Raw genomic sequence first — 25,064 nt, 5'->3', positions numbered from 1 at the left:
CCATATCTGCAATGTTGTCATAAACCTAAATAGAAAAATATAACCAAGTGTTGTGTGCAGTTCCCTTGGTGGTTCAGAGTGTTAGCTGCATAATAGTTGAGACATAAGGGGCTGGATTTTACAGCCACAAATTGGGCACCCCCCCCCGCCCCAACAAATCCTGCGCATGAATGTAAAATGCAGCTGATGACATTAGATTGGCAATGCACCGTCATCATGCCAGTCACGCAAGACGAACAGCTATGTAAATCAGAAGCCCACTCACCATTTTTAAATATCAAATTAATAAGCTATTGAGCTTGTTGAAAAGCCAATTGTATAAAGTTTTTCACTGCCCACTGCATTTTTAAGCCGTCAGACAGAAATAATTTTGGGACTGCTTTACGGCAGGTACAATGAGATGGCAGAAGGAGGGAACAAAAGGCCTGCCACCAAGGCCATAACTGTAGGTAACACCAGATCTTGCTGGTGAGGGTGGCAGCGTTTATGATTTTTTGACTTTCTTTAGCCTTCAATAAAAAATAAAGAGAGCAGAAAGCCTTTAAATTTATAGCCGCTACCAACTTCCTGTTTGTGGCATAACCCCTCTGCCGCATGACATCCCAGCTTAGACTCCCTATTGGGCGTGGAGACCCGCCTCTACATCTGATTGGCCGCCTTCCCAACGGACAGCCTCTAATTGGCTGTCTGACGCTTGATTCAACGGTCTGAGATGTCGGGGGCAAGAGCGAGCCTGACCACTCATTTTCTGTTCAACCCCTGTCACCTTGCCCATACGGGTCACTCCTGAGCCAGTCCTGGCAATAGCATTGCTCTATCACATACACACCTGAGCTGGTCTCATGGTTTCAAAGTTGAGAAGGGAAAAAGAAAATAGCTTGGATTCCTGCACTTTATTACTCTCCTGAGACCTACATTCGAAATATGTAATGTATGGACCTCAGGTGAGTATATTTCAGGTTTAGCAGTGATGTATTCTGCACCATCAAGAGTTATATCAGAATAATGGCCACCTGCCAATACTAGCGAGTAACATTTCCCACACCCCAACAAGGTAGTCAACAAAAGAGACAAGTAGACAAAATTCATAAAATATTGCATGTATTTAAGAAAATTTCTAACTATATCAATCATATCAGATCTACCAAATCACTCATGCAATAATAAAATGTGCAGATTTATTGTTGGTCCTTGGGCATAATCAGCTGCCTGGGCTTTGAATGAATTATCGTCTTGAGCATATGTAGTGTTAAATGTTGGTGGAAAACCATTGTGCGCTCTAATGGTGCCAACAGATCAAGCTTGAATGTTTCTGGCTTTTATTGCCTGAAAAAAAGGCTTTTGTAACCAGGTTCAGCCAATGACATTTTATCAATGTGGGTCCCTGCTCTACAATTAAAACCAGAAACTGATGTGAAGAATGAAAGAAAGACCTTACATTTAGTGAGGAAAAATAAATAAATGCCTAAATATGAAAATCAGATGAGAAATAAAAGGAGGAAGGGACTGGGGAAGGAAAAAAGGTTTTAAAATTATTTTTATATTTTGTAGAACATCAAAATAAAGGCACAGACCAAACTCAATTGCTCCATTGCACCACCGTGTATTTACCAGTGGTGATTCTTCAACTAGCGCAGTCCATCCCAATGTTATTCCCCTGCTTCATTTTATATCCTTCTCCTTTTCAAATGCTTAGCCAATTCCCTTTAAGTGATGTTACTGTCTCCCCTTCAATGCCATTTGTGGTAAAGCATTTCTTCTAACATTCCCCTATGTCTTTTCTATTGAACATGATGAGGCCATGCCCTCTCATTGTGGTCTGCCAAACAGTGAGATCAATCATATTTACTCCCCAAAAATATTAGTGTTGAAACCACAGATTAGACTCCTTTAACTTTCTCTATTTCAGTTAAAAAAATTCAAGTCTTTCTTGTAACTATAACCTACTCCCACTCTTCGTAATAGTCCAGTGGCTCAATTATCCTTCCTATAATAGGGTGCTCAGAACGCCAATTTATATTTTAACTTTCTAAAATAGTAACAAAGCTTCCCAATTTTTCAGTGGCATTATCATTATAATAATAGAGGAGCAAACAGAATTTCAAATTAATTCTCAGATGATGGTTTTGCCTTTCCTTAAACAGAATTAAAAATAAGTCAGCATTTCATTAAAATTTATGCTGCATTTAGTCATACAATGCATATGAATTCTAACGTTACTGAAGACTAGAGACATTGTTCAATTTCAGAATGTTCTGTGATTACAAAAATGCACGTTTCTCACATCAGCAGCAGCACCACTGCCTGCAGTTAGATTGTAGCACCAATATAACTTAACAGGGAAAGCATTGTATTTATACAGATTAATTGCACGCACCACCACTCAAGCATAGAATTTTTGAAAATTCTCATCCTAAAAATCATCTAGTATTTTGTCTCAGAAATTGCACATTGTCAGTCACTGTAAACTAACATTGAGCTGCCTTTAAAAAAAAAATGAATGAACCAAACTTGTGGATAAATATAGAGGCATTTCTGGAAAAAAAAAATGCTGACTGCGTATCACAGATTGTGGAATAAGCAAATCAAATCAGCCCCATTTGGAAGAAGGGAAGCTTTAGAACAAAAGAGAAGCTGTTTTTCCCTCTCTTCTTTCTGGGTTAGACTCGAGCATTCACTCAGCCACCCGTTTCTAGACAATAGTTGTAGATAACGGCTGAGGTTCACAAATGGCTAAGCAGGTGGCAAGAGCATTGCCGTTAAGAGTGTAGTGCATATCCTTGAGTACAGGATTGGTGTTGAGATGGTAATTATGTACAAAGCATTCCAGATAGGCATCTGGCAGTTCAGGCAATGGAGTATTCTATAAATCATGAAGTAGATACATGCAACATTCACTGTTGCCAACAGCTGTAACTCAGGGAAACTAGCATGCTCTGATGTAGTTCTTACTAATTAGCTCAAACGTTTCACCTACCTGGCAGCAGTTTTGGAGAAAGTGGCTTGTTTGTAACACAGCTTGGTGCTATAGTTTAATGCATCAGAATCTAGAAATATAAACACAGGAATTTTACTTAGAATTAAAAATAAGAAATTCAATGATTAAATAGAAAAATAATTTTCTGTAAACTCTCTTTTATAATGAACAATCACAGGAGTTTATCATTTAAAAGAGGTAATGCCTGTCCCCTTCTCAAAGGACTACCACTATAAACTAATAACAGAAAATTTAAACAAAACTTAGCACATTAAATTGAAATCTGGTCCTAATTATCAATGTTGCATTCCAGTCATGACCAGTCGTGGAAGGCCTCAAGCGTACCGCTGGATGCTGTATGCTCCATCTCTAGGCACGCCCAGACATGGATGTAGCCACGAAAGAGAGGAGGGCAGTCAGGTTGAACGATCCCCTCAGCCTCCTGCTGCTTGTACCTGTTGACGGCTACCTTGGCCAGGCCCAGGCTCAGCCCCAAAAGGAGGCCCTCCAGTCTGCCCACTCTCCTCCGCAATGGATGGCCAAATATCAGGCATCTGTTTTTCTGTAGGTTAACAGCCATCTTGAATTCTGATGATTGAGAAAGAAAAACTGGTGTCGAATAGGAAAGATCTCCCGTTTTCCTGCACAATATGCAACTAAAGGTACCTAACATTAGTTGGTGAAAAAAGCTAATGATCTCCTCAAAAAAGATATAGCTATTGCAAGAGCAATGGCACTTGGTGCAACTCCTCTGCTTTTTTTCCCATAGCTCTACAATGTTTTCCTCTTCAGAAAATGATCCCAGTGTCCTTTGAAAGTCACGGTTGAATCTGCCTCCACCACACTTCAGTAGGTTATGTGGCCAAAAATAGCTTGTGTGAAAACTAAACATTGGACTGCAATATAAAAGTTTTTGGAGCCTGGAGATTTAGCACTGCAGCACATAAAATTGATTTTTAAATTTCTTCCACAGATTTTGCATCACATGATTGTTAAGTAATAGCAGGCTTCATCTATATTGACGTGGCAAAGATGGTACATTTTTGTCAGTGGTATAATCAGTGGTATAACATTATTATTTTCTCTTGCAATAATTGGATACAGCTACCATTATTGCAAGCTGAATATATACACATCTCAAAGTGATATAAGTATTTCAGGGGACAGACATTGTTCAAGAAGACCTTGATGGTATAAAAACATTGATTGCTAATTGATGATTCAAGCCATTCCATTCAAATACAAACATGCTGTGGTGCTATTTATAATATATTTACTTGCTTGGCAGATGTACTTAGGTGGACAGTTTTGAATCCTGTGTATAGTTGCCCAACTAATAGAGTTGAAAAATGCAGTTTTTAATTGACATAAACTTGAGAATTATATCTTAGCTGAATTGCAACCAGACAGTAGTCAGTTTAAAGATAGAGGAAAGCGGGTTGATCGGAAGCTATTGTGACGGCATGTTAATAAGGTCCAGTAAAGGTGATCACGTGTTCTCTATTTAAATCTTGGATCTTGCTACATTCATCTAGGTATAGGGTAGTTTTCCAGAGTGTCTGCTCACAGGGGAGGCCAGTGATACTGAACTGAAAGATCTACCTTGTATTAAAATCTCACAATGTGACAACAAAAGCTTTGAGTCTGAAAATTTCCTTCAGCACTGTAAACATCAGCAAGCAGCATTGGTGTTTCACGTGTTGTTGTACCACATTATCCTTATGCCAGAGTCGACTTCATCTCCTATGTAAGCGACTACTTCTCCATTAGTTTAACTGTAATTAATATTGCTGAAATAATGAGGCCCAAAGAAGTAACCCTGGCTTAGTTTTATAAATGTGCACAGGAAGGTTAAACACAGCTTTCCTGATTATTATTTCATGCTATCAATTCAATTACAAAAATTACTCTTCATGGGTAAGCAATTTTTCATCAAAACGTCATAATAGATGGTGAGTAAAATTATACAGAAAATAGATTTACCATGTTACATTTTAAGAGTGGAGAGGAAAAAGATAGTTACAAGTTTGCTGCTATATTGGTAGTAAAATTAAGTTTCAACGTGGAGCTTTTCCACTTGATTAAATGCGATTATTGATCGCTTTGCAGAGATTGTTAACTGTCTTTTGTCACCAGATAAAGACAGGAGGTCTGTTATATGTTATGTGCGACATCAAGAGTTCTTTGCAATTCCACATCTAGGCTTTTTCCTGTCCATAAGTTTCAAAATATCTGTTTGCTCGGAAAGACAATCTTTCCTCTAATCACCATTAAAATTCTGTCATTATGCCCCAGTATGAAATCAGTCTCTGAGATGACATGCATAAAATGAGGTTGAATAGGCAATATTTTAGATGCTGAATTCCAGCTATCAAGTCTGTCAAAACTTCCAGAAACCCTGACAGCAGTTGACTTACCCTACTTAATTCTTTAAGTATTGAATTACTTTGCTGCCTTCCTGTTACATAACTTTCATAGGTCTGAGGTTAAAGTCCTGCCATTTTGAGTTTGAACTAACTAAAAACAACCTTTAAAATCTGACACACTGAATGTATTACCTCATACTCTAATACTAAACCAACAATAAGAGCAGAGAGGCCCTAAATGATCTGAAGACATTGAGACTGCTGTAAGCTATCAAGTAAATTGCAACAATTTTTTTACTGCCGTTAAATGTGTTAATTTATTTTTATTCAAAAATTTTTTAAACTACTATGGATATCTAATGTCACCCACGCTCATCAGTACAGCTCAAGTTTTTCACTTCTATGTGTAACCATTTTTCACAAGTGCAATCTGTTTCATTTTTATTCATTCATGGGAATGTGGGCATCACTAGCGAGGCCAGCATTTATACTGCATCCCTAATTGCCACCGAGAAGCTTGTGGTGAGCCAGCTTCTTAACTGCTGCCGTCTGCGTGGTGTAGGTGCACCCACAGTGCTGTTAAGTCAGTGAGTTGCATGATTTTGATAAGCAAAAATGAAGGAACGGCAATATATTTCCAGACAGGGATATTGTGCAACTTGGTGGAGAACTTGCAGGTGGAACTGTCCCCCATGCGCCTGCTACCCTTATCCTTCTAGGCAGCAGAGGTTGCTGGTTTGGAAAGTACTGTCGAAAGTGTCTTGATGAATTGCTGCAGTGCATCGTACAGATGGTAAACATTGCTGCCATTGTGCGCTGGTGATGGATGAGGTGCCAGTAAAGCACATTGTTTTGTCCTGGATGGTGTCGAGTTTCTTGACTGTTGCGAGGCTGCACTCACCCAGGTAAGTGCAGAGCATTCCAAAACACTCCCAATTTGAGCCTTGTAGATGGCTTTGGAAGTCAGGAGGTGAATTACTTGATGCAGAACCCTTACTTCTCACCTGCTCCTGTAGCTACAATACTTATGTGGCTAGTCTAGTTAAGTTTCTGATCAATTGTGAGATTGCCCTCCCACCACCACCTGTCAGGGGGAGATGGTAAGGATCTCTCTTATTGGAGATGGTATTATGACAGAGCCGATGGTAAATGCTGAGCTGTTCAAATCCCAGAGGGAAACTTCAAACAACTGTCATAACCAATTTTGCAATTTGCATGTTTCGAGATACAGGCTTTGAATTCAATAGTAATGAGACCACCGAGTCTCAAGAGGTTTTTATAAAACTAAATGAAACATTTATTAATACAAGAAAGATTGTAAGCACATAGATATGTCTACAAAAGTACTACAATAATAACTACAAAAATCCCCTAATTAATTTGACTCCTAGTTACACCTCCATTAAGGCAACAGTAAAACAAAAGATTTAAACAGATCCTTGGCAAAGCACACTCTGGACAGTCGCATTCAAAATGAGTTTCTTTCAGTTCTGAGTCCTTGCAGGCAGCGGCTTGAGGCTTACAGGCTGGAGGCTTTAGGTCTTAGAATCCCTCCTTTTTACCAACAACCTTCTCTTCCTTTATACATATTTTCCTCTCTGAATGCAAATTTTCACTGTATCAGTATGTCTTTTGAACTTTGGCTCTTCTAATAATAAGACCTTTTCATAATACCCACATTTTTAGTAATCCTTGGGAAAAATAAACAAACTCAACATTTCTGAGCTTCACCCGGTTAGTGTAATATTTCACTCCCTCTCTTTGAATCCAAGCTACACTAGTTGCTTGTTTAAAGAAAAAAATGCAAATTGTCCCCATATTTACCTAATTAATATTTCAAACCTACTTCTCTTCTATACATCAAAGCCTCTAGATCAGCTGGCTTTAATCCAATTAAGACACACACACATACATACACAGACACCACTAAACTCTATTTTGAAATAATTTCCAATAACATTATAAGCATTATATCTTCTTGAAAGATGGTCATTGCCTGGCACTTGTGTGGCATGATTATTAGCTGCCACTCAGCAGCCCCAGCCTGAATATTGTCTTGGTCTTGCTGCATGTGGGCATGTGCTGCTTCACTGTCTGAGGAGTTGCAAATGGTACTGAACACTGCAACCATCACTACTTCTGATATATTGAGGGAGGAATAGTCATTGATGAAGCAGCTGAATCTGATTGGGCCAAGGACACCCTGAGGAGTTCCTGCAGTAGTGTCCTTTGGGCTGAGGTGACTGGTCTCCAACAACCACAACCATTGTTCTTTTTGCTAGCAGAGAGTTTTACCCCAATTCCCACTAACTTCAATTTTACTAGGGCTCCTTAATGCCACAGTTGGTCAAATGCTGCCTTGATGTCAAGAGAAGTTACTCTGATCTCATCTCTTGAGTTCAGCTCTTTTGTCCATCTTCAGATCAACGCCATAATGAGGTCAGGAGCTGAGCAGCCATGGCAGAGTCCAAACTGAACATCAATGAGCAGGTTATTGGTAAGTGTCGCTTGATAGCACTGTTAACAACATCTTCCATCATTTCGTTGATGATTGAGAATAAACTGATGGGGCGGTAATTGGTAGGATTGGATTTGTCCCATTTTTTTGTAGACAGGACATATCTGGGCAATTTTCCACATTGTCAGGTAGCTGCCAGTGTTGTAGCTGTACTGGAACAGTTTGGTTACAGGGGCGTGGGTCATTGTGGCACAAGTCTTCAGCTCTATATCCCAGATGTTGTGGGGGCCAAAATACTTCACTGCATCCAGCTCCCTCTACAATTTCTTGATATCACATGGAGTGAATTGAATTGGCTGAAGACTGATATCTGTGATGATCAATCTCAGGAGGAGATCAAGATGGCTGTGATGGTTGCATATGCTTCAATCTTGTCCTCTGTACCGATGTGCTGGGCACCCCCATCATTGAGGATTGGCATGTCTATGGCCTCCCACTGGTTGTTTAACTGCCCACCAAAATTCACGATTGGATGCGGAAGGACGAAAGAGCTTTGATCTTATTCATTGATTGTGGAATTGCTTAGCTCTGTCTCTAGCATGCTGCTTTCTCTGTTAAGCGTGCATGTAGTCCAGTATGGCTAGGTTGGCATCTCATTATTAGGTACTCCAGTGCTGCTCTTGGCATGGTTTCCTACATTCCTCATTAAACCATGGTTAGTCCCTTGGCTTGTTGGTAATGGTAGAGTGAAGGATATGGCAGGTGATGAGGTTATAGATTATGATGGAATACTGTGGATAGTTCACAGCACTTCGTGGATGGCTAGGTCTGAGCTGCTATGTCTATGCTGAATCTATCCCATTTAGCATTGAGTAGTACCACACAATGTGATAGGAAGGTGTTAAGGATACGATGAGATGGTTGGGGGGGGGGATGAGGTTAATCAGGGTTTCCCCTAATTTTAAATTTCACACCACTTATGTTTTTCAGGACTCAGCAAGCTCGGTAGTGGTGCCACCTAGCCACTCCTGGTGATGGACAATGAAGATCTGTGCCCTTACTGCTCTCTGTGCTTCTTCCATGTGATGTTCAACATGGAGGAGGAGGAGTACTGATTCAACAGCTGAATGAGGGCAGATGGTAGTAATCAATAGGAGGTTTCCTTGCCCATGTTTGGCTAGATATTATGAGACTTCATGGGGTCCGGAGTCAATGTTGAGGACCCCCAGGGGCATTCCCTCTTGACTGTATACCACTGTACTACCACCTCTAGGGGGGCCTGTCCTGCTGGTGGGAATTCGGAGTATGACTACGTCAGATTGTTGTTTGATCAGTTTGTGAGATAGCTCTTGCAATTTTACCTCAAGTCTACAAATGTTATTGAGAAGGACTGGGCTGGTTGTGCATTTGTCATGTTCAGTGCCTAGGTTGATGCTGGGTGATCTGTCCAGTTTTATTCTTACTGGATGTTTCATAGCATTTAAGTACAACTGAGTGGCTCACTAGACCATTTAGGAGGGCAGTTAAGATCACACTGCTGTAGATCTGGAGTCAGATACAGGCCAGCAGAATCCCTTCCCTAAAAGACATCAGTGACAATTCGATAGTTTCATGGTCATCATTACAGACAACAGCTTTTTATTCCAGATTTGTTTAATTGTCTGAATTTACATCCCTCAGCTGCTATGGTGGGATTTGAACTCATGTCTCTGGATCATTTGTTCAGTAACATAATCACTGTGCTGCTGTTATGCAGAGAGTCAAGACTAAAGTTGCACTTAGTCCCGCTGGTTCCCAATGACAGGACAATGAGCAGCTGGCAGCAAAATCAAAGTAAACCTGTTAGATGCACAAGCATAATTTTTTTTAAAAACTAGCCTTAACAAATAGTCAAATAAGTGTATCCCAAGGATAGAATTATATATCAAATTAATATATACTTGATGTACGTAAAGCATATCCAGAGCCACAAAGTTTAATGGGATAGAGGCACTAACAATTACACCTGCAAATGACTGATTTATGAACTAATATATTCAGTGTACCAAATTATCTACGCCCGTTATATTTGTCAATTTTTACATTTACATTTTAGAAAGAGTGGCCGGAATTTTGCCATCCTCTGAGGAGAGTTTCATGGCCAAAGGGGCATTTAAATTGGGGGCGGAGAGGGTGGGGGTTGGCAGGAGATTGCCACGTCGCCCGGCAATTCAGCCACGATTAAGTCTGGGGCAGGAAGGCTCATGGACAGCCATATCCCGCCCCGCTGCTAATTGAGGCCCTTAAGTGAACAACTAATGCCCATTTAAGGGCCTCACTCAGTGCCTAATGGAGGGATTTGGCATTGGGAAGGGGGCTGCTGAGAGCCAACCCCCTGTCCTTGCTGTCGAACCCCCCTCTCCCCTCCCCACCACCCCACACCGTGAACCCCCCCACCCCACTTTCAATGACCTGATTGGCCGGCAGCTCTTGGGCAGCACAATTTATGCCCCCTCCTTGATCCCATGGAAGCCCCGCTATTGCCCAATCAATTGCCTCATTGGCACTTATGTGGTGGACCTTCCCGAAAATAGGTGATGTGGACCTTCTTGCCCGTTCTCCAACTGGACCGGCAAAAATCTCATCCCCTACATTAATTTCCACCCTTTTGAGTAGGGGGCATTTTAGAATCTGAATGTTGGGGTACTGTATGTGCACAGTCAGAACTGTAATGGAGGTGGGGTTGCTGTCATTGGATCATTTCTGGTTTTCTAAATTACACATTGCAACTATGAAGACTGGCTTATTCTGTATTAACGATTTCATGACTAAAATTTAGAAATTTATGATGAGACGGCACACAAGAAGCCTACATGGAGCTAGGAGCAGTAGTAATCATTTTGGGGTTAAATACAGGAAAGATTCTTGCAGTCCTTCTCAAAAACGTTTTTAGGAACTGCAGCTTCTGAGCTGTGATTGCTCAGCTCTCAGGCTTCGCCAAATATTGAGCACTGCATAGGTGACAAGACACCAATCCACAGGACAGATGTATGGTATTAATAGCTTCAAGCCAACAGCTGACATGTCTCTGCTCAGATTCCTGACTAAATCAATGTTTCACTTACGAAGTCTCAAATCTGTACTGAATTAGTTCACCAAACATCATCAGATAGGCTCTTTAAACCAAGATCTCAGTGAATTCGTTTCTGCTATGCTTAAATTACTAATCTATTCAAGCCAAGTAACAATATTCTCATTCTGAGATTTGCAGCTCAACCTAATGTAAAATTTAAGTAACTGATATAGATTGCTTTCTCTGGGCAGAAACAAAACCTGTTTTAATGTTGTGTTATATGCTATCTGGAATATTCTGAACTAATGCTCTTGAATGGTATGGTTTATCTGACAATGTTAAGATTCACTTCATAAAATGGTTAGTGCTCTCACCAGAAATATCAGATCATGAGGATACTAGATGGCATGCCACACATCCCTGTGTAGCCATGACCAATACACAGCAATCACTCAATTCTATTTAAAAGGGTGTGCGCCAATATAAAATACTGGATACCTTGTTTTAAAGTAGATTTATGGAACATATTTTTACTTAAATAAAGGACATTAACTTCAGGCAGCAGCTGTCTGTTCGAATTGAAGCTAGCCCATGAGATAGTGCGCAAAAATGTAGTATGATATTTAAAATACAAAGCAACAAGCTATTCTTCAAATAAAAACAACAAATTCTTATTGTATGCGCTGGAAAAAGAGAAGATACTTATAATTCCTTACTTCAATAGATCAGATAATATGTTATCGAACCACAGTTGCAATCACAAATGCATATTTTACATTTTAATTTAATAAATCATTAGGCAAGTCTGCAACAAAAAACTGCTAAATGTAAGTTTGAAGCAGGGAGTGTACCACATGCAAATCATCTTAGCAATTCAGTACTGCAGCAATAAGTTTCTACATAATGTTTACACCAGGGATACATTTGTCACTATCGCACAAAATAGTTAAAGTAAAGTAAAATAAGATTAGTTATTCAACCTATTATTTGTTTTAATATGAAATCATGGAGCATTGAAGCATTTACTAGTAATAGGAAATGTTGACAAATTAAATAATCACCAGACAGTAGCAACTCCATTGACCAGAAACTGAACTGGATTAGCCATATAAATACTGTGGCTACAAGAGCAGGTCAGAGGCCAGGGATCTATCTGTGATGAGTAACTCACTTCCTGACTCCCAAAGCCTGTCCACCATCTACAAGGCACAAGTCAGGCGTGTGATGGAATACTCTCCACTTGCCTGGATGAGTGCAGCTCCCACAACACTGAAGAAACTTGACACCATCCAGGACAAAGCAGCCCACTTGATTGGCACCCCATCCACAAACATTCGCTCCGTCCACCACCACCGGCGCAGTCGCAGCAGTGTGTACCATCTACAAAATGCACTGCAGGAATTCACCAAGGCTCCTTAAACCCATGACCACTACCATCTAGAAGGACAAGGGCTTCAGACAGTTGGGAACACCACCACCTGGAAGCTCCCCTCCAAGTCACTCAACATCCTGACTTGGAAATATATCGCCGTTCCTTCACTGATGCTGGGTCAAAATCTTGGAGCTCCCTCCCTAACAGCACTGTGGGTGTACCTACACTTCATGGACTGCAGCGGTTCAAGGCAGCAGCTCACCACCACCTTCTCAAGGGTAACTAGGGATGGGCAATAAATGCTGACCCAGCCAGCAAAGCCCACATCCCGTGAATGAATTTTTTTTAAAAACTGTCTATTTTTAAAGCAGGCACATTTAAACATGGAAATGTTTCATACACACCTCCGATTTGAAAGGTGTAATTTATGTTTACGGTCTCCCAAGAAATCAAACCCAATTTGGAATGACAGTGTAGGTTTGCACAGTATCTTTTCCACTTCCAAGACATAGGTCCAAATTCATGCCAGGCTAATGACATTGATGCCCCTCTCCTCTCTCTGATGGTTGCAAGGATGCTATGTTATTCATTAGGTTAAATGCTTCAGCCGTATAGAAAAGAACCACATTCAAATTAATGATGTGCACCGAGTTAGCAGGTAGTACAGTGGGGGTGTTAAAAATTGTCATTCTATACGCTTGGTGTAGGAAACGGGAAAGGGGGAATAGTGACACAGATCCCATTGTTGATTGTTGCACAAAGACGCTAGCAGAGAACATGGACTTCAGTTGGAGATAAGATTTGCATTAGGCTACGACACCCTTGGAGCCGACTAGCCTGCTAACATTCACCCTTTCGGCTTTAAAGAATGCCAGTCTGGATAATACTGCAGGGTGCCTGATGCATTTAGAACTGTACGTTATCAAGAACAGAATGCCAGAGAGTAGGAGGAGAAAAAGAAAATCCATGGACAGAAGAGAATAAGGAAAAAAAAAAGTTTGGCCAGTCTCAGTGCGTGTTGTCCCACAGCACAAATTGGTGCATATTTGCAATCTTACTCAACAGCCACAGGATGGACTTCACAGAAAGTGGGCTAGTAGTCGTTACGCTTCTGATTTGGGATTATAGTGTCGCCAACACAAAATAAATAAAAACCTGGTTCTGAATGTCATTTATATAATTTGACCCAGGGGTACTTGATGCAGACAGTGGGAATACATTGTGCTGACATGCCTCACCTTGATGAATGCACACACACGGCAGAAAAACATTTTTATTTGTCTCCCGGATGCTTAACTAGAAACTCATTCCAATCAAGTTTACACTGTACGTTGTTCGGCTTTTTACAAACTATGCTTTGTCCTCTTTGTACATTGGCTATTTCTGCCAAACAAAACGTTTTCAACCTAATCACATATTTTTGCGTAATATTAAAAAAAGGGTACACAACTTTTTCTATTATCCATCAAGTTTTCAATCACGTTTAGTAGCTGGCTCTTAATCAGTTGGCAGAGAAGCTCAGCTTTTGTATGCAATAGCAGCAGTTGCTTGCACAATGTAAAAAAAACAAGGAATAACAGATTCGGCAAGCAGCAGGCCATATGTTTCTGAGTAAGCATCGTTTACTGTGAGTTCTACACTATAGATTAATAAAGCCAAAATAATTGAGAAACAATTTTAGCACAGAACGCACCTGTTGTACAACAATCATCTGCCTCACTAAATCAATTTGATATGTTTGGACTCTCACACGATCTGCTACACTTATGCATTAAGTGCATCACAGTTACAGCCTACTCACTGGATAATTAATGTTTGCCAAAAATAAAATTCTCTCCAATTCACAAAGCTTAAAATCTCTAATTAATTTTTATTCCTATAATTCAGGAAAAATATGAGGGTAATTTTGATTTAGTATGTGGATTTGCTATCTGAATCATCCTATAGACATTTACAACTGCTATTACTAATCCACTATGGCATTACTCATGGATTTATAGATTAGCTTCTTGCCTCACCCATTGCTACTTATGGGTAAATTCAGTAGTGCAGTCCTTGCTCTACCCAGTTCTGTTGCAATGTTTTCTCTTGGTGTCTTAGCTTATGTTGCAACACACAATACTTGCCCCATTTCAATGATACCTTAAATTATGAAGCTGCTATTCACCATTTCACAATGTTGTCATGATTTGATCTGCTGTACATTTGTACATCATCTTGGCAAATTGCTATCCAGCACTGCTTTCTGTTTGATTTTCTCTATTCTGGATGTGGAAATTAAGGTGCAAGGCAATTCAATTTGATCTACAATGTACTCCTCGCTATTTTCACCAGCAAACTCCTTGCTTTAACTAATTGTTTTTTATGAAGAATTAACTTGAAAATACATGGTCCAATCTGGCTGCTTTGTGTGATTTTGTTCTAATTAATTTGTTGTGTGAGGTAGTTAACATGGTCCTATCCTGGCATTTGGTCGATATCTACTAACAAAGAGACACAACAGAGCGCAGCACTGGCCTGTGTTGATCATGCAGCGTAACAAACCAATTAACATACAACAGTGTGCAGTATTATTTTGGAAAGTATTGCTCTCCAAATTATTACAGTGCCACTTTCCATGATATGAGTTAAATTCTATAACAACAATGTTATCCTCTGTTCATGAGAATATTAATGGTATTCAGGGTTATATCAGGGTTACTTCTCTTTACAATGTTTAACAAATAACACTAATATTGCAGTGTAACAGCAATGGGCTGCATTCTACGCGGGGGGCAGGGGCCGGGGGTGTGGTATGGTAGGGGAAGGAAGTCTGCCAGAAGCCCACAAGTTCAGAGGAAGCCTGACTCACAGCCATAACATGCTGTGAACAGGCAAAATTGGTTGAGTGGGACATCTACCCCTCGGTGGGAGGAAATCCCACCCTCGGGAGCTGCTGGTTAATTTGATTGACTGGCAGCTCCAGCAGTCTTGGCAGTGTCAAAGTTCAGTAGTGGGCGCTGCTGGGACTGCAGAAAGGAGGACGAACAAGATCATAGCCCCCCCAGAAAGGTAAGTCCCGGGGTTTTAGGGCAGGGAGTTATCCTGGAGCCCAGGGAAGGGGGAGGGGTCATGTAGGGAAGGGGGAGTGGGGGATTGGGGCGGGGGGGGGGGTTTGGGCGGGTGCCCCCGGTGTACACAGGGCACCCACCAAATGGTGACCCCCCCCCTCCTTTCTGCCCTTTACCATCTAGGACATAAAAAAAACTGCCTGCCCACTCCTGATGTATTATGGTGTGAGCAGTGTATTATTCAGGCAAATAGGTTTGCTAACAAGCCTAATTGACCTTAAATTATTTATTTACATATGGTGGGCAGACTGCCGATTTCAGCATCCGCCCACCTAGCGTATTATGGGGGTGAGCTCGGGAGTTGAAAGGAAGGTGATGGGCTAGCCACCCAGCCTATTTTACATGATCCCCTGCCGAAAAAAATCCAGCCCAATGTTACTAATCTGTATTACTCTACATCATTATTCCCCACAATAACATTGCATACTAGTATCTTCATTACAGTTTTATTTCAGTCATACATAAAAACGGACTATGATTAAAAAGGAAAAAATAGACGTTTCAATTATTTTAGAATATTATCTATCTATAGCAGTGCATCGTACTTTAAACACTGAATAAATAGACTCAGCTTTGAAACATGTACTTTCTAATTTATTGTATTATCTACAAAAATGTTCCCTTCTGTTATATGTATGAACCTATAAAATTAGCAACACACTTAAAACAGAAACAGGCCGTCTCTGGAATACAGTGAAGCCTGAATGCAGTTTCCAATTAAGGAAGTTCAGAGAGGTGTGAAATTTTGCACAATTATAAATTTAAGCCCCAGGCATTGAAATTTGTGGACTTTCATTTCATAATCAGTTAAGGTTAGTTAAAAATAAAAACTGCAATTACCCTGAAATCTAAAGTAGTAAAACTACATGTACAAACCACATACAACTATCACCTAGAAAATGGATTTTACCAGTGAAGGACTTCCAAAAGCAGTTAAATTCTATATATTTCACTGGCTGAAATCTGCAAAACAACAACTATAAAACCGCCTTTAACATAATGAAATGTTCCAAGATGCTTCATGGGGAATTATAAAACAAAGTATGACACCAAGGCACATAAGGAGATCTTAGGGTAGATGGCTACTACAAGTTTGATCAAGGAAATAAGTTTTAAGGAGTATCTTAAAGGAGGAAAGCAAGGTAGAGAGGCAGAGTGATGCAGTGAGTGTTTCCCAGAGCTTGGGGCCTGGATAACTGAAGGCACAGCCACCAACAGTAGAGCAATTAAAATTGGGGCTGCATAAGAGGCTAGAATCAGAGGAGCGTTGATATCTTGGAGGTTGGTGGTATAGAACTTGAACATTGCTGAAGAGAGAAACATGTTGTAGAAGTTTTTTATCTTGCGCTCTTCAGGACAAATGCAAGAATGCCAAATTTCAAGCACAACAACTTATACAGAGGGGAAAAGGGGCACTGATTGGTGGCAAGACGACTCTGATCAGCCAAGGCGTTATTATGGAAAAGCAAAGGAGAGCTATAGCCTCCACAGGCTTCCAGACAATTCAAAGGAGGCGCAAGACTTGAACACATTCCTTTTGTTTGCACAGAGTGGGTCCCCGCGGTATAAACTGCCATGATCGTTTGAAATTTGGCACTCTTGCATTTGTCTGATGACTACAAGTTTGAGGGACAGAAAGCTTCGGCAACATGTCTCTCTTTTCAGCAATATTTTGGAGGGTTGTGGGGCTGGAGGAGATTAGAGAGATGGGGGCGGAGGGGCAAGACCATTGAGGAATTTTAAAATAAGGATGAGAATTTTAAAATCAAATTGTTGCTTGACTGGGAGCCAATGTAGGTCAGCAAGCAGAGGGGTGATGAGGGAATGAGATTTCTGAGAGTTAAGAAACAAATAGCAGAGTTTTAAAAAATCAGACGATCATGTTGCTGAGTTAAACCCCAGCTGAGTGAATTATCAACAGCACTCTGCAATTGTGCAAAGTGCACAGATCTTTTGTGACTTATTAATACTTCCACTAGGAAATGGTATTTTTCTGCAACTCATAATTGCCAAGTAACATTGGGTTATTTCTCAAAAAAAAAATATATTTTAAAAGGTATCATTTGACTTCTGAAGTGGAAAAAGTTTCAAAGCCAATGGCACCCTTGCATAGATCAAACTGAAGAGTCTTTAGAAGAGCTTTTGCCCAACAGGGCTAATTACAGTCATGTCCCAAAAGACACTTCTTTCATTCCTTCAGTCTAACATGAACTGTAGCTCAATATGCACTGAAATCACACCAATTTTATGAACATTATATAGTTTATAAAATTCCATCATGAGGCTATATCCCAAGTCGAGTGAAGCATACAGAAATGTCAGCATTTGAATATAATAGACATTTATTGTACCTTTATTCAGTCAAGTTCTCAAGATTATTCACAGATGTGAACAGAATTTTGGAACAATGTAAAAAAGAACATCTCCTGGATTTTAAGAACATTACCTGGTGTACGTAGCTCCCATGTGTTTTGGATATGTCAATTAATCTCTAACATTAGTTTGCTATGAGTTTTTTGTTGTTGCATCCAGTATTTTTTTTGTTGAGTAGGTACATACTTTTGAAGTTACCTTATGAAAGAACAGAATACTGCAGGATATCACACTGATGATAGTTTGTTGCTCTTTCATTTACTTTCAAAAATGTGATTTCCTGTTGACCAAAGAACACTGGACTCTGTGCCTGTGCCAATAATAATTAAAGACTGCCAAATGGCAGGGACAGAAATCATTATTATGTGGCCCACACAACCAGCACAAAGAACTGAAAGTCAGCAGGCAGATAAGCAGTGCGAGTGATAGTGTTAGACTGCCAATTAAAAAAGTCAAGTAGAAATGCAAGCTCTGGCTTCCATTTGAGTTTCCCGACCTTCACTGTATGAATTTTATCAGCTCAATGAGGGTCAGCAAGCTATAAATCCAGTCTAGCCCAATCCTATCCCCATTCCACATGTTAACAGTTTCTAGTAAGGCTGACTGGGTAGGAAGCAGGAATTCAACCACTGGATGATTAATCTTCTCTATAAACCAGGGACCACAAGGTCAATTGTAATGTCCGTCAGCAGTGCAGCTGAAACCTACCACCTCAGCATAATGATCACATTTTGGCACCTTCCTAAACTGTGTGGCTGAGTATCCTGTGCCATCAATCACCACTAACCTATGACCCCCAATCCTTCCTTTACATGGTAATAAAGTGTGGTTATTCAGATTGGAGGAAGGTAGAAAGGATCAGTGCTGGGACCACTAAGACTCAATTTACCTTAATGATTTGAACTTAGAAACAAGTAACTGAAAATTAAAATTTTCATATGATGCCAACCTTGTAGCTAACACAGAGTAAGAATGCAACATAATAAAACTTGTAGACTGGGTAATTAAGAGGCAAATAAACATTAATATAGATAAATGTGAGGTGATGCACATTGGAAGGAGAAGTAAAGAAAATTAATTACTTAAAATGGTTAGAATTTCAAGCTCACTACCACAGTCAGTGGATGAGGCAAATAGCTGAGATGTTTTCAAAAGGAAACTGAATGAGTACATGAGAGAAAAGAGAATAAAAATATGCTATCAGATTTTCTCTCAAATCAGATTGAAACTTATTGAGTAGGTTTAGATCCAAAAAGTCCCTTATTTGGTTAAATTATTCCTTCTGCCATCCTATCTCTGGAGTTCCATCTATCCATTCTAAATATTTTAATCCAGCTATATGAAATTAATATTGAGCCTTTCGTCTCAATTATGTTTATTAAGCTAATTGCATTTACCGTATAATTCCACTCACCCATTCAGGTCCATCGTTTTTTTTTCTTACATTAACAGAAAAATGCTTATGCTAAAGCAAAATACTGCAGGTGCTGGAAATCTGAAGAAAAACAGAAAATGCTGGAAATACTCAGCTGGTCTGGCAGCATCTGCAGAGAGAGAAACAGAATTAACGGACTGAAAAGCCAGTCGTGAGCCTGCCTACCCAAAAGCCGGCTGCCCAGCAGCTATTTTTCGCTGGCAACGACCTTAATTGTTTCAGGATGAGATTTCTGCCCCCTTCCCGACGGAAGCCCCACCTTAGTGAGCTGTCGACCCCAAATTAGAGAGCTGTCGACTAATCTGATTGGCTGGCAACTCTGTAGTCCCAGCAGCGCCAGGTTTGAGTGGTGGCCACTGCTGGGATTACAGGTAATTCTGAAGCAGTGATCGACCCTGGATTACAATGTAAATCTGGGGTTTTGGACGGGCGTGGTTGGCAAACCCGTGAGAGGGGTGAGGGGGTGGGGGCCAGATTTGAAAATCCAGGGGGAGGGTTAAAGGACGGGTATGATCTTGAGTGGCCACTCAAGAGCCTCAATAGGTCCAAGGGCGGTCAGGCTGCCAGACATCTTTGCTGCCCACTGTAATATGAGAGCCAGGTCGGGGGTGGGCGGGGAGGCAGTGGGAAGGCCATTCACTTACTTTACGAGCCTCCGCCTTCAAATATGCCTGCAGGGCTGGGGGCGCGGGGTAAAATCTAGTCCGATGTTTCAGGTTGTGACCTTTTGATGAAAGGTCTCGACATGAAACATTAACTCCATTTCTCTCCACAGATGCTGCCAGACCTGCTGAGTATTTTCAGAATTTTCTGTCTTTACTTTGTTGTGCTATTTTGACTCTTACTAAAATGCTCCTTTATCATGGCCTCTTCTGTTCCTAAGATCAGATTGTTCATAAGACAAGGGGCTGGAGTTTCCTATATGCCTTAGTTCTGATGAAGGGTCATCCAGACTCGAAACGTCAACCGTGTCCCTCTCCACAGATGCTGTCAGACCTGCTGAGTTTTTCCAGGTACTTTTGTTTTTGTCCTGGAGTTGGGTGGCTGCGCTGGTGCTTCCAGCACAATGTGTCTAAAAATGAGCAAAACCAGTGTAAAAGATCATGGACTTCAATTGCAAATTACATTCCACGCAAATTGAGTTTCTGCAATCTTTCGAACAAGTTTAAAAATCATCACATTGGAAGCCAGCCTCGCCCACAAATCTAGTCATACTCCAGGTTAAATGAATCCCTCCTGGTGACCTTCTCATAATTGCACCTGTTTGCTGCCCTTTGAAGTGGCTCTTAAAATTAAGTTTTTTTCTGTGCAAAGACACTAAAAAGAACCTTTCAAATAATTAATTTAGCTTGAAAATGACTACTGTACACCACTGTAACTAGTAAATGGTTCTGTACAGTTTTTTTTAAGTCCTTTTCAGTTATTCAAAATCAGGTTACTAACAGATGAGCGACTAAGCACAGATTAAAAATGCTTATTTTTTGTGATAAACCCATTTTCAGCTGTATTAATAAAAGTGCACCAGGTTACTACTCTTAAAAATATCAAGGAACATTTTTAAATTCTATTTTTCTTTTAAAATACATTCTATAATGTTGCACGATTGCGATAGTTTAGTATGGAAGGTGTTATATTTGGCAATAGACAAATGAGTTTGAGCAAAACATTCACTTTGCAAAATTAGTTCAATTTTCAATGCAATTTGGACCTGGATTGCTGTTTGTGGCCAAAGGGAAACACTTGGGGAAGCTCTCTGCAGGACTTGTCTGACCGCTAATTATATTAAATTTAGACTTTAAAGTTCTCCCTTATTTCTATATTCACTCCCTCCATCCACACTTCATTCCATCTGATTTAAACAGTGCATCTTTTCACTACCTTACCTAGCTATAATTCACGCATTTGTTATTTTAATGCATTTCCCTTGCATCATTCTAGTCTTCCAAAATAAAACTCATTAATTGGTCAGTTCTTGTTTTACCTGCCCATCTCTTTCCATCTTCAATTTTATTACTCCTTTAAGGGAAATCGCTTATCTTCTGTTCTCAGCTCTGATGAAGGCTCTATATGCAAGGCATTAACCTATTTTTCTCTTTTCAATTACTGATGTGTACTTCCAGCATTTGTTTTTGTAATGAAATTGGGTACTATTCTTTAGTCCCTGTATACTCTGGCGTAGTTCTGCACTGTTAAACAGCATATGTATTGAATAAGCTCATTTTTCAACATAACTTCCTTTTCTACTGAACCTCTCCAACTACACGATTATGCTGTTTTGGAAAAATCATTGACTAAGCAGCAAGAAGCATCCCCAACAGTATGCACTTGCTACTTTTATCTAGCCGTCTGCTAATGGTTTCTCTGTAGAACCTTGGAGTGTCTATATCATTCATTCCAACATACAAAACACTGACCTGGTGGTAGCTTAGAGCAATGGCATTTTCAAAATAATCTGATCAGTCTGCAATCCTGAAGTTCATATGTAGAGAGGAAGCATTTTGTGGCAAATGGAGTTAAAAATGTAATTTCCACCATTACATTAAGCACTTTATAAAACTAAACACAAAATGGCGGAATTGCAAATTGCAGGCAACTACAACTAAGTGGTGAATATTTTGATAGCTGAAGAGAACAGTATGTTCTCAAGGTCTTGAAACCACAACAGACTTATAAATGGACAGTATCCCTAATCTGAAGATAAGAGTTCAACAGTTGATAAAATATAGCTTTAACAGATGGCATTTCGCTTAACATATTTATGGCAGACAGTCAGGTTTCCCCAGAGATTGCTTTAACAATGAGTATGAGAGTTTCACATATTCCATCAACATGTCATGCACTGTGTTTTCCTGTTACAACATTAGCTCTCTCTCCCCCACCTGCATAAAATAAGGTGGGTGGGGAGGGGTGAATGGAAGGGGACTTAAATGATTAATTATATAAACTCAAAATTAAGTAATTAATGGAGACAGCAGCAGTCAAGCGGTCAAACCCTGGGTTTGTAGTACATCTAATAATGTGTGATGGGTTTGTGCATTGGGCTAAAAATAATGAAGGGTCACATTCAAAAAACTGCAACATGCACTGTCCGGGCTTCCATTCAACATAGATCGATGTGCCAAAAAAAGGTAAGGATCAGTCCTAATAAATGTGTGCTTTCAGCAAAGAAATCCTAATAACAAATGGGGAAACAAGATCAGATTACATTGACCCTTAAAGCACTGATTTGCAAATTTCTGTGCGGGAAAGCCCTGGAAATTTTGTCACACAACCAGGAAATTCCATCTTAACTTCCAAAACATAGTCAGCTGCCCAAAGAAACATAATGCTCTAGCTGCAGAATCTGAAATGATCTTGTTAGTATCGAGCCAGGTGCTGGTAAGTCAACCAATACAGGGAAATACAGAAAATGAAATATAAATACAAAAGACATCATACTTCCTGCATGCGGGGACTAAGAAGAAGAAAGGCTCCTTCATGAACTCACTTGAATACCTGTGGGCTGCAGTTTGAAAACTTATGCCTTAATAAAACTAGCTGTAACCATTGCTGTGATAAGTATATGGAGCACCTGATGACAGAAGAGATCAAGGTCAAGTCAAATTATTCCAGATTTGTTTGTTTTCAATCCATTATTATGGGTTACTCAGCTCCAAACATGTTGGCTAGTGACTGCACTGTCTTTTGATGTTACTCTGCCTGCCTGCATGGCTAAATATTAGCAATATTAGTCACAAAACACAATAAATGAGAGGCCCTGACACTGAAATTGTTACCATTGTACATTACTTTCATTTTCGAGAAATCTTTTCAAATCTTTACTCTTCTATAGCTTGACAGAATTTTCATTGTAATCCATTTCCAGTGGCTCAGTTTGAAGTAGCTTCAATCTCAACTATCTTGTACAGAATTTATTCTGTTAAATATTTACGCCTAAAGTACTTTGAAAATATAAATATACGGCTCTCCTGGTGGTTCGAGGGGGAAAAAAAACACAAAATGATGGTGTGCACTGAACTGTAGAAAGCAAGATTTCGATTTTGATCCTTAGTTTGGATGAGTTAGATAATCTTAGTTACAGCGGCATTGAGGTTACAGTGGCAGCGAGAAGCCCGAATTTAAATTCACCAAGACGACATAAACGAAAGTGAACAAAAACACAAATCTGGAACAGGTTGACATGAAAGCTTCTCCCCAGAGAGTGTTTAATGTTTGCAGTAATTTACCAACAAAAGCAATAAAGGCAAAAAGCATTGATGTTATTCAAAATGCAGTTCGATACTAAGGCGAAATATTCCTGTATCAGTAAGCCAAATAGCCTTTTCTCTTCTAACTTTCCTTATATTCTCTCCAAACAATGAGTTACCATCTCAGTTATGTTGTCAATGGCAAAAAGAACAAGAACACTGTCAAAAACTGAGAGACAAGTAAAGCCGGGCTAATCTTTCACACCTCCCAAAGTTCAGTAGCAAAACAGCATTGGCAGCATCCTGGGAAAAGGTCACTTGCTCAGCCTCACAAAATACTTGCGGCAGAGCTACCAGAATTTACGGATGGAAGAAAAATGATTTACATGCCAGGGCAACATAAGAAAAAGGTATTCAATGTAGCTTGTAAAGATATATCACTTGAGCATAACAAGAATAATCAGACATGATAATATCAACATACGTTGCAAGTTTTAACCAAGCTATAATTCACAACAAGATAATTTTAAGCAAACTGCTTCTTTTATCCTCGTGTCAGAATACATGTTGGATTTTGTTCAATCTGTGCAAGAGTAATTTCACCTGCAGTAACACAGTACAATGTGTTGCTGTAATAATAAAACACAGTTTCACCTTCATTCTATTACATTTCATTCTTCTTTCCCAAACGCCATCATGTTATTCTACTGTTCAGGAGGCTTCCCTGAAGATATTTCCACGGAAAATATCAATTCACTAGAAAGTGCATTTGAGCAATGCAAGAATCTCCTTTTCCAAATCATTTTCTCCGCGTTCCACTGAATGAGCAATATCAGTTTAGCAGCAGTAACATAGGATGTATTTTGGTAAAACCAATGTTTGCAATCTTCCCAGGTAATCATTTAACCCATCTAAAACCCACAGTGCTGTTGGACATGTTCTCAAATAGAGCTTGCAAGCTAAATAAAGATGTGCACACTTCCTCTCATGATTTTTCAAACACTGTACACTGCATGCATTGGAACACTTCTTTCTGTTTAACTTACTGCTTGTAAGGAAAATTAAGATATAATGTGCACTACCCCTTTTGGTGCACAGAACACAGCATAATATTGTCATCAAATGACAATTTTAGACCAATATCCTCAAATACAATTAACGTTATATTGCTAAAGTTAACTTTATTTCATTTATTAGCTATTCTCCGAACAGTATATATAACAAGACAAAATGTGGAGTGCAACTGAATAACAATTCAAAGTATTAGTACTTAATGGCAGTAACAAAGGAAGTATTCAGTCACACATTGGAATAGTTAAATTCAGTCCTCTAAACGATTGATTCCTCTAAAAGATCTTCTCACTAGATTTAGAGACTGACATGAGTAGATCTGCTAGTTTCTCCATTCTAGCCCCTGCAACTCTCTTAGCATTGAATATTGAAGGCACAGACTCCTTAGCACTGTTCACCCAATCAGCCGTTCACTTCAGAACCTGCAGTGGCCTTCCCTCGTTCCACCACCTGCAGTGAAAGCTCATTTTCTGATACCAGTCCTGAGAGCTCTGTTACCTACTATATTTATCAGCTGAAGAAGTTTCATTAGGAGTTCTTATTACAAATCACTTTTGAAATAGCTCAATTGGTGTGCTTTCATGTAGTTCATTGCCTGTCCCCTCTCCTCTCTGCTGGTGCCACACTTCTCAAACAACTTTTTCACTCCCCAAGCATGCATCC

At 39.8% G+C, this 25,064-nt stretch overlaps 1 protein-coding gene across 7 annotated transcripts in view; it reads right to left on the bottom strand.

Annotated features, from left to right (window-relative positions):
• Window positions 1-25,064, bottom strand: part of LOC144680519 (CYFIP-related Rac1 interactor A) — a 144,037-nt gene that overhangs the window by 81,549 nt on the left and 37,424 nt on the right. For all 7 annotated transcript variants that reach the window (XR_013576570.1, XM_078541588.1, XM_078541589.1 and 4 more), the window contains one exon: window positions 2,978-3,047. The gene's annotated coding sequence lies outside the window, so the exon portion shown is untranslated. The remainder of the gene's footprint in view (window positions 1-2,977; window positions 3,048-25,064) is intronic.

Source organism: Cetorhinus maximus, chromosome 5 (genome assembly GCF_964194155.1).
Source record: "Cetorhinus maximus chromosome 5, sCetMax3.hap1.1, whole genome shotgun sequence".
Lineage (NCBI taxonomy): Eukaryota > Metazoa > Chordata > Chondrichthyes > Lamniformes > Cetorhinidae > Cetorhinus > Cetorhinus maximus.
The sequence above is the reverse complement of the archived record's forward strand: the minus strand, read 5'-3'. Positions and strand labels throughout refer to the sequence as shown.